Source organism: Thalassophryne amazonica, chromosome 4, assembly GCF_902500255.1.
Source record: "Thalassophryne amazonica chromosome 4, fThaAma1.1, whole genome shotgun sequence".
In the NCBI taxonomy this organism is placed as follows: domain Eukaryota; kingdom Metazoa; phylum Chordata; class Actinopteri; order Batrachoidiformes; family Batrachoididae; genus Thalassophryne; species Thalassophryne amazonica.
Genome location: NC_047106.1, coordinates 23,748,791 through 23,764,431, shown reverse-complemented (window position 1 = coordinate 23,764,431; position 15,641 = coordinate 23,748,791). Strand labels below are relative to the sequence as shown.

Below are 15,641 nucleotides of genomic sequence, written 5' to 3'. Positions count from 1 at the left end.
ATAAAACGTGCGCACATTCTCTCCACATGTAAAACATTTTGCGATGACACTTCCAGGGCTCCGTAAAAATGCCTGTTTTTACAAATAAAAAATGGAATATTTTACAAAAGCACATTTATCTCAGTTATCTGTAAACATCAACACACGACACACGTCACATTAACGTGTTGGTTTACATAATGAATGATTGAACCAGTCAGTGTTTAGCAGAGGCACATTTTACCCAGAATCCTTTGCGATCTGTCTGTGTGTGTTACAAAACCTCAGAATTAGTGCATTATTCAACATTAAAAGATATATGTTATATTTTAACTTTGTACAAATGACAGAACTGACATTAATGGAGTTATTCTATCAGTATTCACACAAAACCATAAGTCAGGATGTCTTTATTTTTCAAGACCTCCGCCTGACTGGAGCATTGTGATTGGTAGAGAGCTGGCTTTGTGACTGCTCTCAGGGGGCTTCAGTGCTGTAGCCGTGTAGCTTCTAGCAGGGGGCAGCATGTTCAAACATAGAAATGCTGACTCATTGTTTGAGTCTTATATCGCTTCCAAAAGCGATCGTGGTTTTAAAACTCAAATTCAGCTTGTTAGTAGTTGCAAATGTACCAGAGACAACATTGGAATTTATCGGTTATCTGTAACTTCTGATACATTTTTGGGTGGTTTATCGGTTTATCTTTATCAAAGATAACTTTTCAGTTATCTGATTATCTGTTATCAAAGTTAATTTTTTGGTTATTTGTGCCCACCACTGATCCCTGGTTCTCAAGACAAGGCACCTAAGTGGCTCTACTCTACTCTTTTCTTTTTTAGATATTTAAATCTACTTATATATAGTTTAGTATACAACGAAGAAGAGGAGGAGAACGTTGCCACAAACAGCGGGAGAAGAAGAAAACTAGAAGGGTGGAAATGGGAGTGGGGACTTTGAATGTTGGTAGTATGACTGGTAAAGGGAGAGAGCTGGCTGATATGATGGAGAGGAGAAAGGTAGACATATTGTGTGTGCAAGAGACCAAGTGGAAGGGAAGTAAGAGCAGGAGCATTGGTGGTGGGTACAAGTTGTTGTACCATGGTGAGGACAGGAAGAGAAACGGTGTTGGGGTCATTTTAAAGGAAGAGTATGTTAAAAGTGTGTTGGAGGTTAAGCGAGTGTCTGACAGGGTGATGAGTGTGACGTTGGAAATTGAAGGGGTGATGATGAATATCATCCATGCATATGCCCCACAGGTAGGTTGTGAGATGAAGGAGAAAGAAGATTTCTGGAGTGTGTTAGATGAGGTGGTGGAGAGTGTGCCCAAGCATGAAACAGTGGTGATAGGAGCAGACTTCAATGGGCATGTTGGTGAAGGGAACAGAGGTGATGAGGAAGTAATGGGTAGATATGGTATCAAGGATAGGAATGGGGAAGGACAGATGGTAGTTGATTTTGCAAAAAGGATGGAAATGGCTGTGGTGAATACCTACTTTAAGAAAGGGAGGAGCACAGGGTAACATATAAGAGTGGAGGAAGGTGCACACAGGTGGACTACATTCTTTATAGGAGATGCAAGCTAAAAGAAATCAGAGACTGTAAGGTGGTGGCAGGAGAGAGTGTCGTTAGACAGCATAGGATGGTTGTAGGATGACTTTAGAGGTAAAGAAGAAGAAGAGAGTGAGAGCTCAACAAAGGATCAGATGGTGGAAGCTGAAGGAGGAAGACTGTTGTGTAAAATTTAGCGAGCAGGTGAGGGAAGCACTGGTTGGAGGGGAAGCAATTTTGGACAACTGGAAAAGTACTGCAGATGTGGTGAGGGAGACAGCTAGGACAGTACTGGGTATGACATCTGGACATTGAAAGGAAGACAAGGAGACTTGGTGGTGGAATGAAAAGGTCCAGGAAAGCATAAGGAGAAAGAGGTTGGCGAAAAAGTTTTGGGATAGTTGGAGAGATGAAGAAAGTAGACAGGAGTACAAGGAGATGCAGTGTAAGGTGAAAAGAGAAGTGGCAAAAGCGAAGGAAAAGGCATATTGCGAGCTGTACAAGAAGTTGAATAGTAAGGAAGGAGAAAAAGACTTGTACCGATTGGCCAGACAAAGGGACAGAGTTGGAAAGGATGTGCAGCAGGTTAGGGTGGTAAAAGATGCACATGGTAATGTGCTGATAAGTGAGGAGTGTGTGCTGAGAAGGTGGAGGGAATATTTTGAAGAGCTGATGAATAAAGAAAATGAGCGAGAGAAGGATGATGTGGTGAAAGTAAATCAAGAAGTACAAGAGATTAGCAAGGAAGAAGTGAGGGCTGCTATGAAGAGGATGAAGAGTGGAAAGGCAGTTGGTCCAGATGACATTCTAGTGGAGGCATGGAAATGTCTAGGAGAGATGGCAGTAGAGTTTCTAACCAGATTGTTTAATAAAATCTTGGAAAGTGAGAGGATGCCTGAGGAGGAAGTGTGCTGGTTCCTATTTTCAAGAACAAGGGTGATTTGCAGAGCTGCAGTAACTACAGAGGCATAAAGCTGATCAGCCACAGCATGAAGTTATGGGAAAGAGTAGTAGAAGCTAGGCTTAGAAAACAGGTGAAGATCTGTGAGTAGCAATATGGTTTCATGCCGAGAAAAAGCACTACAGATGCAATGTTTGCTCTGAGAATACTGTTGGAGAAGTACAGAGAAGGACAGAAAGAGCTGCATTGTGTGTTTGTGGACTTAGAAAAAGCTTATGATAGGGTGCCAAGAGAAGAGCTGTGGTATTGTATGAAGAAGTCTGGAGTGGCAGAGAAGTATGTTAGGGTAATGCAGGACATGTACAAGAATAGTGTGACAGCGGTGAGATGTGCAGTCGGAATGACAGACTCATTCAAGGTGGAGGTGGGACTACACCAAGGATCAGCTCTGAGTCCTTTCTTGTTTGCAGTGGTGATGGACAGGTTGACAGATGAGATCAGACAGGAGTCCCCATGGACTATGATGTTTGCAGATGACATTGTGATCTGTAGTGAGAGTAGAGAGCAAGTTGAGCCTAGTCTGGAGAAGTGGAGATATGCTTTGGAGAGAAGGGGAATGAAAGTCAGTAGAAGCTAGACTGAGTATATGTGTGTGAATGGGAGGGAGCCCAGTGGAATAGTGCAGTTACAAGGAGTAGAAGTGGTCAAAGTCAATGAGTTTAAATATTTGGGGTCAACTGTTCAAAGTAATGGAGAGTGTGGTAAAGAGGTTAAGAAGAGAGTGCAGGCAGGGTGGAGTGGGTGGAGAAAGGTGGCAGGAGTGATTTGTGACCGAACAATATCAGCAAGAGTCAAGGGGAATGTTTACAAGACAGTAGTGAGTCCAGCTATGTTGTACAGTTTAGAGACGGTGGCACTAACAAAAACACAGGAGGCAGAGCTGGAGGTGGCAGAGCTGAAGATGTTGAGATTCTCTTTGGGAGTGACAAAAATGGACAAGATTAGGAATGAACATATCAGAGGGTCAGCTCAGGTGGGATGTTTTGGAGACAAAGTCAGAGAGGTGAGATTGAGATGGTTTGGACATGTGCAGAGGAGGGACCCAGGGTATATAGGGAGAAGGATGCTGAGGATGGAGCCACCAGGCAGGAGGAGAAGAGGGAGGCCAAAGAGGAGGTTCATGGATGTGCTGAGGGAGGACATGCAGGTGGTTGGTGTGACGGAGGAAGACACAGAGGACAGGGTGAGATGGAAACGATTGATCTGCTGTAGCGACCCCTAACAGGAACAGCCGAAAGACAAAGAAGAACAAGACGCTAGTAGAGTTCTACCTTAGAATTGGAATGTATTATAGAAGACATACCTTACTGAATTTTCATGTTGGCGCATTCCAAGACCTCTGTGTTGGGCACCTTGTCCTGCCATCCGATGTGCAGAATTCATCTAAGGCACCTCAGATGGTAGCATGTCTTGCATAGGTGGTCCATGCCTCGCTACCGCAGAGGAGTGTGCTGAGCACGCAGGTCTGGTAGACACACAGTTTTGTCTTGTCAATGAGGCTGGAGTTGTTCCAGACTCTGTGTCTTAGCCATAACTGCTGTTGCCTTTGCAATCCTGCTGTTCATCTCTGCATCAAATGGAGAGTGAGTTAGAGATGGTTGGCCCAAGGTATAAGAAGTGCGCCACGACTTCCAGGCTGTACCCATCAATGCCAATCCCGTGCCTTGACGTTTGTCTTCTCCAGACTGATGGTCAGTCAGAACTCCTTGAAGAAAATACAACAGGAAAAAAAGCACAACAAAACAAAAACACAACACATTTAATCTGAGAGTTTTTTGCATTGTGACAAGGTTAGCACATGAGTTAGCTTCCAGTACTGTGTTTGTGTTGTGAAAAGAGCTAAGAATGAACTATTACAGGCTGCACAAACCAGTTTCACTAACGGCCAAACATCACACACAAACTTGTGGTGATAACAGTTTGGGGGTATTTTTTATTAATAATTTACACACCGTCAGCATTAGCATGCTAGCTTTAGCTTAGCAGGCCGAGAGCCTCACTCACACTGTGACCTCATAAAATAAAATCAACAGCAATAATTTCTGGTTTGTTTTGTTGAGAGACGGTAGTAAAAGTACTTGCCTAGTAGTGTGTCGTTATCCTAAAGTCTCACGTTTCTTTGGCTCGTTCACATTACAACTCTCTTTGTTTCGGTGTTCTGAACTACAATGCAACAGCCACTGAGCACTGAGCAAAAACACAAACTTCAGAAAAAAAGTGTTCGTGCATGGGCATTATAACAATAAATGTAAATTCTCATCTTGTGCACACTGGGTTTATTGACACAGGTATTGCAAAAAGTGGCATATCGATACATAAAGGCATGGATTCTGTCCATTTGTAAGCAAAAGTATGCACACAACAGCACATGGCTCAAGCATGGCATGTGTTTTTCCAAGTGTTTGTCAGTGCTGTTACCGTCAGTGCTGTTATGGTCCTCAAAGTAACAGCAATGTAAAGGTATCTGGTAAAAGTACTCATATTAAGTTTACTGTTTAGTTGTGGAATATTACAACTATATTCCTTACATCAATATTAATTGATGTTTAGGTCAAAATAAGAAACAAAATTTTATAATTTTCCTGTGTAGGAAAATCATCAAATACTGTGAAATGACCCAAATGATGCAAACCACAAATTGCTATTTTCAAGGTCGGCGCTCCGTCACTTCAAAAAGTGGCCAATCTGAAAGCGAGAATTCGTGGCCGCTCGATGAAAACACACACTGTAAGTTGTTCTATTGAAATCAGCCGGGTTTTTTTGTGTTTGTTTTTATTGTCTCTATACTTGCTTCTAGTGGCCAGTTGACAGCTGTCATTGCCTGGAACGATTCTGACCCCTTTGAAAAGTGACCAGATTAATGTATTTGTATTGAATTTGGTGATGTTTTCACAGAGAAAACCTGCCCCCTCAAGGTTAAATGCCCAGATGGCCGACCTTGAGAATTAGTACAACACCCATTGTTATTTAAACTACTCATCATCCTGATGTTGAGATTTGATGCCCTGATGTTCCTTTTTATCTCGCACATAATCACGGCAGTTTCTTGGATGCCAAATGAAGTTGAGGAATATGATATCACATCAATCATTTTCATAATGCAAAAACAATGTCGGACTCTGTAGTTTTCTCTGGACTCCTCCCCAATCAGACCGGGAGTGACATGTTTAGCCGCATGTTCTCCTTGAATTGCTGGCTGTCTGAGTGGTGTCCAAAAAATGAGGTGGGCTTCATAGATAATTGGCAAAGCTTCTGGGGAAAACCTGGTCTTGTTAGGAGAGACGGCATCCATCCCACTTTGGATGGAGCAGCTCTCATTTCTAGAAATCTGGCCAATTTTCTTAAATCCTCCAAACCGTGACTATCCAGGGTTGGGACCAGGAAGCAGAGTTGTAGTCTTACACACCTCTCTGCAGCTTCTCTCCCCCTGCCATCCCCTCATTACCCCATCCCCGTAGAGACGGTGCCTGCTCCCAGACCACCAATAACCAGCAAAAATCTATTTAAGCATAAAAATTCAAAAGAAAAAATAATATAGCACCTTCAACTGCACCACAGACTAAAACAGTTAAATGTGGTCTATTAAACATTAGGTCTCTCTCTTCTAAGTCCCTGTTGGTAAATGATATAATAATTGATCAACATATTGATTTATTCTGCCTAACAGAAACCTGGTTACAGCAGGATGAATATGTTAGTTTAAATGAGTCAACACCCCCGAGTCACACTAACTGTCAGAATGCTCGTAGCACGGGCCGGGGCGGAGGATTAGCAGCAATCTTCCATTCCAGCTTATTAATTAATCAAAAACCCAGACAGAGCTTTAATTCATTTGAAAGCTTGTCTCTTAGTCTTGTCCATCCAAATTGGAAGTCCCAAAAACCAGTTTTATTTGTTATTATCTATCGTCCACCTGGTCGTTACTGTGAGTTTCTCTGTGAATTTTCAGACCTTTTGTCTGACTTAGTGCTTAGCTCAGATAAGATAATTATAGTGGGCGATTTTAACATCCACACAGATGCTGAGAATGACAGCCTCAACACTGCATTTAATCTATTATTAGACTCTATTGGCTTTACTCAAAAAGTAAATGAGTCCACCCACCACTTTAATCATATCTTAGATCTTGTTCTGACTTATGGTATGGAAATAGAAGACTTAACAGTATTCCCTGAAAACTCCCTTCTGTCTGATCATTTCTTAATAACATTTACATTTACTCTGATGGACTACCCAGCAGTAGGGAATAAGTTTCATTACACTAGAAGTCTTTCAGAAAGCGCTGTAACTAGGTTTAAGGATATGATTCCTTCTTTATGTTCTCTAATGCCATATAACAACACAGTGCAGAGTAGCTACCTAAACTCTGTAAGGGAGATAGAGTATCTCGTCAATAGTTTTACATCCTCATTGAAGACAACTTTGGATGCTGTAGCTCCTCTGAAAAAGAGAGCTTTAAATCAGAAGTGTCTGACTCCGTGGTATAACTCACAAACTCGTAGCTTAAAGCAGATAACCCGTAAGTTGGAGAGGAAATGGCGTCTCACTAATTTAGAAGATCTTCACTTAGCCTGGAAAAAGAGTCTGTTGCTCTATAAAAAAGCCCTCCGTAAAGCTAGGACATCTTTCTACTCATCACTAATTGAAGAAAATAAGAACAACCCCAGGTTTCTTTTCAGCACTGCAGCTAGGCTGACAAAGAGTCAGAGCTCTATTGAGCTGAGTATTCCATTAACTTTAACTAGTAATGACTTCATGACTTTCTTTGCTAACAAAATTTTAACTATTAGAGAAAAAATTACTCATAACCATCCCAAAGACGTATCTTTATCTTTGGCTGCTTTCAGTGATGCCGGTATTTGGTTACACTCTTTCTCTCCGATTGTTCTGTCTGAGTTATTTTCATTAGTTACTTCATCCAAACCATCAACATGTTTATTAGACCCCATTCCTACCAGGCTGCTCAAGGAAGCCCTACCATTATTTAATGCTTCGATCTTAAATATGATCAATCTATCTTTGTTAGTTGGCTATGTACCACAGGCTTTTAAGGTGGCAGTAATTAAACCATTACTTAAAAAGCCATCACTTGACCCAGCTATCTTAGCTAATTATAGGCCAATCTCCAACCTTCCTTTTCTCTCAAAATTCTTGAAAGGGTAGTTGTAAAACAGCTAACTGATCATCTGCAGAGGAATGGTCTATTTGAAGAGTTTCAGTCAGGTTTTAGAATTCATCATAGTACAGAAACAGCATTAGTGAAGGTTACAAATGATCTTCTTATGGCCTCGGACAGTGGACTCATCTCTGTGCTTGTTCTGTTAGACCTCAGTGCTGCTTTTGATACTGTTGACCATAAAATTTTATTACAGAGATTAGAGCATGCCATAGGTATTAAAGGCACTGCGCTGCGGTGGTTTGAATCATATTTGTCTAATAGATTACAATTTGTTCATGTAAATGGGGAATCTTCTTCACAGACTAAAGTTAATTATGGAGTTCCACAAGGTTCTGTGCTAGGACCAATTTTATTCACTTTATATATGCTTCCCTTAGGCAGTATTATTAGACGGTATTGCTTAAATTTTCATTGTTACGCAGATGATACCCAGCTTTATCTATCCATGAAGCCAGAGGACACACACCAATTAGCTAAACTGCAGGATTGTCTTACAGACATAAAGACATGGATGACCTCTAATTTCCTGCTTTTAAACTCAGATAAAACTGAAGTTATTGTACTTGGCCCCACAAATCTTAGAAACATGGTGTCTAACCAGATCCTTACTCTGGATGGCATTACCCTGACCTCTAGTAATACTGTGAGAAATCTTGGAGTCATTTTTGATCAGGATATGTCATTCAAAGCGCATATTAAACAAATATGTAGGACTGCTTTTTTGCATTTACGCAATATCTCTAAAATCAGAAAGGTCTTGTCTCAGAGTGATGCTGAAAAACTAATTCATGCATTTATTTCCTCTAGGCTGGACTATTGTAATTCATTATTATCAGGTTGTCCTAAAAGTTCCCTAAAAAGCCTTCAGTTAATTCAAAATGCTGCAGCTAGAGTACTGACGGGGACTAGAAGGAGAGAGCATATCTCACCCATATTGGCCTCTCTTCATTGGCTTCCTGTTAATTCTAGAATAGAATTTAAAATTCTTCTTCTTACTTATAAGGTTTTGAATAATCAGGTCCCATCTTATCTTAGGGACCTCATAGTACCATATCACCCCAATAGAGCGCTTCGCTCTCAGACTGCAGGCTTACTTGTAGTTCCTAGGGTTTGTAAGAGTAGAATGGGAGGCAGAGCCTTCAGCTTTCAGGCTCCTCTCCTGTGGAACCAGCTCCCAATTCAGATCAGGGAGACAGACACCCTCTCTACTTTTAAGATTAGGCTTAAAACTTTCCTTTTTGCTAAAGCTTATAGTTAGGGCTGGATCAGGTGACCCTGAACCATCCCTTAGTTATGCTGCTATAGACGTAGACTGCTGGGGGGTTCCCATGATGCACTGTTTCTTTCTCTTTTTGCTCTGTATGCACCACTCTGCATTTAATCATTAGTGATCGATCTCTGCTCCTCTCCATAGCATGTCTTTTTCCTGGTTCTCTCCCTCAGCCCCAACCAGTCCCAGCAGAAGACTGCCCCTCCCTGAGCCTGGTTCTGCTGGAGGTTTCTTCCTGTTAAAAGGGAGTTTTTCCTTCCCACTGTAGCCAAGTGCTTGCTCACAGGGGGTCGTGTTGACCGTTGGGGTTTTACATAATTATTGTATGGCCTTGCCTTACAATATAAAGCGCCTTGGGGCAACTGTTTGTTGTGATTTGGCGCTATATAAAAAAATTGATTGATTGATTGATAATGAGTAAGCCCCTTTGGCTGCTCCCTTGTGTTTTTTGTTTTTTACTCAGAGCTGAAGAGGACCTGCATGTTAAATTGGCACAAGTTTTACACCGGATGCCCTTCCTAACACAACTCCACATTATATGGAGAAATGTGGCAGGGGTGGGGTTTGAACCAGGAACCTTCCACACTGAAACCAAACGCACTAACCACTTGGCCACCACCACTTCCAAATAGCCACTTTGATAATAATAATAATAATAATAATAATAATAATAACAATAATAATAATAATAATAATAATAAATACTTACATAAGACACAAAATTGTCAAAAGTAAATGAAAAGTTACCCATTGTGGCTTTCACTTAAAAAAAAAAATCAAAGGGACATTTTATTCATATCTGAATTGTGGAGAGGGGGGGTTTACATATTATTGATATGGGCTAGATAAAACTGCAAAGCCTATTTTGTTATTCCAGCTGTTTCAAAATATATTAGTGATAATGTAAAATGAAATATGATGCATATGGGTTCATAGAATAGACTCTAAGATTAATCAGTACTAAAGATTTAAATGACCGAATAAATGAGAATTATTTTCTTCATTAACTGGTTAATAATTTGGCTGACAAAATGTTAACTGAAATAAGACAGTTTGCATTTAAAAAGAACCCCCCCCCCCCCAAAAAAAAAAAAGTAGATGTAGAGCAGCCAGGATTTGCAGATCACTCAAAGTAAAAAAAAAAAAAAAAAAAAAAAAAAAAAAAAGATACAAGAGCTCAGAGGGATTGCATCATTGAAAAGAAAAGGAAAAAACAAACACTTCCTTATCTGAACTCAGTGTTAGCTCAAGATCCGGATGTGGAGTCATCAAACAGGTGCAGGTATTGCGTTTGGTCTCACAGCAAGTCGTGATTCAGCAGCACGAAATATAAATTAATCTATTGGTTCGTGATATGGTGACGAAAAGTGCCCCATTTTCGTCACGGCAGCACTAATTCATTCCGTGATGAGTGAACGAAATTAAAAGTGAAGCGGAGCGGGGTGGGGGGGGGGGGGGGTGTCAGGGGTGGTTATGGTTAGGGTGGGGGGGAAAGAGTAAGACTAGGTTATTGGTTAAGGTTAGGGTCGGGGTAAGAGTAGGGTTAGGAATACACCCCCTCACGAAAATTTGACTCATTTCGTCACGGGAGCACAAAAAAAAACAAAAAAAAAAAAACGTGAGACCCGGACTGTGATTCCATCAAAAAGTCCACGTGTCTCTGCGCCTGGTGACGTCAGACAGAAACCAACAGAATGCACACGCCTTTAGTTTCAAACCGTAGCAACGTCTGCCCTCTGCTGGCTGTTAAACGACACTACAGCAAAGTCAGACCTCACGGAATATGGAAGCGAATCGCCACAAGGTGGCAGTAACATCTCAGCTGTCTGTTACCAAAACCTGACGGTCCTGAAGTGCCACACAACATTTAATAGGCCCAGACCAGGCAAGTCTGGGCCTATTAAATGTTCTGATCAGAATCGGATGAGACGTGCTAAATGTGATCCTTCTAAAACTTTGTTGGCACTGTAACAGGTCTGGGGACATTTTGAGATGGATCACAAATGCTTGACCTTAAGACAAAGGCTTATAAGCTGTTTGCTTTTAGTTATTGACTTCAATAAAGTAAACCAAAATAAGAAAAAAACAAAGCAACTAAAATGTTCAAAATGTGGTTTAACTGATTTGAAATGTGGTTTAATGCAGATTGTCCACAATCCACGAGGACATTGGCTCAGTCTCCAGACACTTCTCTACTCCATAGTACATAGATGCTGATTCCAGAAAGAGCCAAGAGGGTGCAGGTTTTCTTTGAAACCATCCACTCCACCAGGTGATTTCACTGAACTCATCCCATCTGCTCAAAGTGATGTTAATCAGTCCACATCTTCAGCTCTGCCTCCTGTCTTTTGTTAATGCCGCCATCTCTAAGCCGTATAACACAGCTGGTCTCACCACTGTCTTGTAGACTTCCCCTTCACTCTTGGTGATATTCTTTGTTCACAAATCACTCCTGTCACCTCTCTCCACCCTGCCTGCACTTTCTTCTTCACCTCTCTACCACACTCTCCATGTCGCCACAAGTATTTAAACTCATCTACTTTCACCATTTCTACTTCTTGTAACTGCACTTTTCCCACTGGCCTGCCTCATGTACTCACTCTTCCTCTTAGTTACTTTCATTCCCCTTTTCTCCAGAGCATATCTTCACATCTCCAGGCGAGACTCAACCTGCTGTCTACTTTCACTACACATCACAATGTCATCTGCAAACATCATAGTCTATTGGGTTCTCTGGTTTTTTATTGTTGTTGTTTTTTCTGTTTGTAAAGAAATTCTTGTAAAATCCTTAGGAGTTAGAATGGTGTACGCAGTGGGTCACCCCTCTGAGTTTGGTCTGATTGAGATTTCTTCCTCATTATCCAGCCCAGTTTCTCATTTGTTTTTGTGATCCCATCATGAAATGATTAAAATTTTTGTGATGGGATTTTTTTAAACTATTACTAACACTACCCCTACCCCCAACCCTAACCTTAACCAAACCCTACTCCTTCCCCTAACCCAAACCATACCCCCCCACCCCGCTTCACTTTTAATTTTGTGCAGCCATCACGGAATGTATTAGAATAAATTTCTGCTCCCATTATGAACATTTTGCACTTCTCGTGACAATATCACAAACTAATAGATTGTTTATTTCATGCTGCTGAATCACGACATGCCATGAGACTGGATTGCATTATCACCAGGAGTTTTTCCTTACCACTCTTGCCTGTGTGCTTGCTCAGGGGATTGGTAAGGTTAGACGTTACTCATGTGAAGAGCCTGGAGCTAACGTTGTTGTGAATTGGCATTCTAGAAATAAAATAAACTGAAGTGAATTAGGTAAATGCCAAGGTCATTGATGACAAAGATCAGATAGTCACTTGGCAATGAATTGTGTAACCTACAACTGCAGTATCTAACTGTTGCAGCAACTTCACGCACACGGTGACTAAATACAGAATGTATCTATGCACAGACCTACGTCATTATGGCGTTCTGCTGTTTTGTTTTTTGACATCTTGAAAATTTTGCAATTGTTTTTGTATTTTATAAATTCTGTCTGACAAAGAACTAAATAAAAACTTGAACAATGTACACAGCCTTTAATTAAATTGTCAACAAAAAAAGTAAAGTTTCTATTGCAGTTGAATGAGCATGTTTTCCACAGCATAAAGGCAATATAATACATTTACATTACATTTTATCTTCAATCAATCACCCATGGCATGTCAAACAACAAAGTGCCTTTTTTTAAAATACAAAAAATACAGCCTGACATGTTCAGAGACATAAACACCAACACCAGAACCTAGAACGTATGCGTTCAGATCCACACAGTTACACCTACACACTGAGATGGTAGGTTGGCCCTGCAGTGCACACACAGCGCACCAGTGTGCACAAGCGTGTGCTTTACAAAGAGTACAAACGGGCTGACGTTATGGTCGTGCTGAGTCCTTTTTTGTTCAGTCTGTGTAATTACAAAGCGTGTGAGCAGACAGGCTGGTGAATGGATCATCAACACACACACATGTACTGTTTACAGGAAGATCAGACAAACACACACTTTATCTGCCCACCATCACTATTAAAGGGGTCATATTTTTCAAAAGGTGTGTTTTAACGTGGTTATCTTATGTAAACATGACAAAGTGACGACCATGTGCACACACGTCATTCTGTGACCGTGCGTGCAGAAACAACTCCTGTAAACTGAAATTAGGCCTGAAATTATTCCCGTGACATAGGTTACAGAAATCCTTATGCGAAGTCCTGCTTCCTGCTACAGCCACACCCACTGAGCTGGTCAGCGCTCTGTGACACACCCACAAGTAAGGGGTGTGGCGAGCAGTAGCTCCTTTCCCGTTAAAGCAACATGGCGCACAGAAACAGGTCGTGTTAAACGGTGTGTTCATCTTATTGTTTTCTCGTGCACCACACTGGTTCACACACATCTTGACCAATCCAGAAATGCACCTGTTGCAAGCATTAGCCATGACATTAACTTGACAGTAGTGTGTGTGGAGTGCATTAGCCAGACTTCACTTTGGCTACTTTTCTCTTGCACAATTCCAAAAATTCAGACAAACTATTGGCATTAGCCTCTCCTCCATCGTGAAGAGGCTCCGCCCTACTCTCCACTTACTGACTACAAAGATTAAACCTCAACAAATTTGAACTTTCCATTCTGTGCGCCTCTGCTGTGCATGTTACATTCCTATGCACAAGATGTGGTGCGTCCAACACACCACTCACACAATGAAGGAAATGTGGGGAAAATATGTTTTGCCGCGATAATGGGAACACAGCTTTAAACATCTGAAGAGGTCCATTTTTGTTTTTTTCAGTGCCTGTATGTTGTATTATTTCGGTTACAAACTCTAACATCAATCTTAAACACACCCTGCATAATATACTGTATTAGCTTACTAAAAAGTTGTATAATATGACCGCTTTAAACAAACAAAAATAATGCTAGATAATTACATTTTGCAATCAGTAGCTAAAGCTTCCTTTAAGCTTAGTGAGATAATGCATCAACAGTCCAGAGCCCAGATGTATAAATGGCGGTGTATGAGCACGTGGTGTTGAAATGCAATTTCAGTGTGTGTGTGTGTGTGTGTGTCTTGCAGTGTGCACAACTATTCCTGTAAAGACTGCATGAAATTACATAAGGCAGGAGTTGTTGTGTGCTTAGTGAAATAAATATTTTAATTTGTTGTGCTTCTCCTTGTCTGGTCATTTCCACACGCCGCGATACAAATGATAATTTTTGATATTTTTTGAAAAAGACTGAAACACAGTATCACCTATAAATTGGCCCCAAAGTGCAAAAATATCACAAAATTAATATATCTGTATTTACAACTTACTGTAAAACAAAACCTTTCAGAAAACCCAACAACAGTCCAATGCAACAAGCCTTCAGTGTCTGCAAATAGAAACATTTCTAAAAAAAAAAGTAGAGGGAACTCCAATAATATGTAACTCAATACAGTAGTGTTCAGAATAATAGTAGTACTATGTGACTAAAAAGATTAATCCAGGTTTTGAGTATATTTCTTATTGTTACATGGGAAACAAGGTACCAGTAGATTCAGTAGATTCTCACAAATCCAACAAGACCAAGCATTCATGATATGCACACTCTTAAGGCTATGAAATTGGGCTATTAGTAAAAAAAAAAAGTAGAAAAGTGGGTGTTCACAATAATAGTAGCATCTGCTGTTGACGCTACACTCAAAACTATTGTGTTCAAACTGCTTTTTTAGCAATCCTGTGAATCACTAAACTAGTATTTAGTTGTATAACCAGTTTTTCATGATTTCTTCACATCTGCGAGGCATTAATTTTGTTGGTTTGGAAACAAGATTTTGCTTGTTTACTAGTGTAATTGGGGTCATTGTCTTGTTGAAACACCCATTTCAAGGGCATGTCCTCTTCAGCATAAGGCAACATGACCTCTTCAAGTATTTTGACATATCCAAACTGATCCATGATACCTGGTATGCGATATATAGGCCCAACACCATAGTAGGAGAAACATGCCCATATCATGATGCTTGCACCACCATGCTTCACTGTCTTCACTGTGAACTGTGGCTTGAATTTAGAGTTTGGGGGTCGTCTCACAAACTGTCTGCGGACCTTGGACCCAAAAAGAACAATTTTACTCTCATCAGTCCACAAAATATTCCTCCATTTCTCTTTAGGCCAGTTGATGTGTTCTTTGGCAAATTGTAACCTCTTCTGCACGTCTTTTATTTAACAGAGGGACTTTGCGGGGGATTCTTGCAAATAAATTAGCTTCACACAGGCGTCTTCTGTCACAGCACTTACAGGTAACTCCAGACTGTCTTTGATCATCCTGGAGCTGATCAGTGGGTGAGCCTTTGCCATTCTGGTTATTCTTCTATCCATTTTGATGGTTGTTTTCCTTTTTATTCCATGTGTCTTTTTTTTTTTTTGTCCATTTTAAAGCGTTGGAGATCATTGTAGATGAACAGCCTATAATTTTTTGCACCTGTGTATATGTTTTCCCCTCTCCAATCAACTTTTTAATCAAACTACGCTGTTCTTCTGAACAATGTCTTGAACGTCCCATTTTCCTCAGGATTTCAAAGAGAAAAGCATGTTCAACAGGTGCTGGCTTCATCCTTAAATAGGGGACACCTGATTCACACCTGTTTGTTCCACAAAATTGACAAACTCACTGACTG

The 15,641-nt window shown here is 40.7% G+C and overlaps 2 long non-coding RNA genes across 2 annotated transcripts; one reads left to right on the top strand and one right to left on the bottom strand.

Moving 5' to 3' along the window:
* Positions 1-7,467: 7,467 nt before the first annotated feature.
* LOC117509524 lies at positions 7,468-14,027 on the bottom strand. The gene is made up of 3 exons (XR_004560422.1): positions 13,079-14,027; positions 8,597-8,606; positions 7,468-7,478 (listed from the first exon to the last, which is right to left on the bottom strand). It is a non-coding gene; the product is annotated as an uncharacterized LOC117509524 (long non-coding RNA).
* On the top strand, positions 13,853-14,277 carry LOC117509523. Its single transcript, XR_004560421.1, has 2 exons — positions 13,853-13,991; positions 14,027-14,277. It is a non-coding gene; the product is annotated as an uncharacterized LOC117509523 (long non-coding RNA).
* Positions 14,278-15,641: the final 1,364 nt, after the last annotated feature.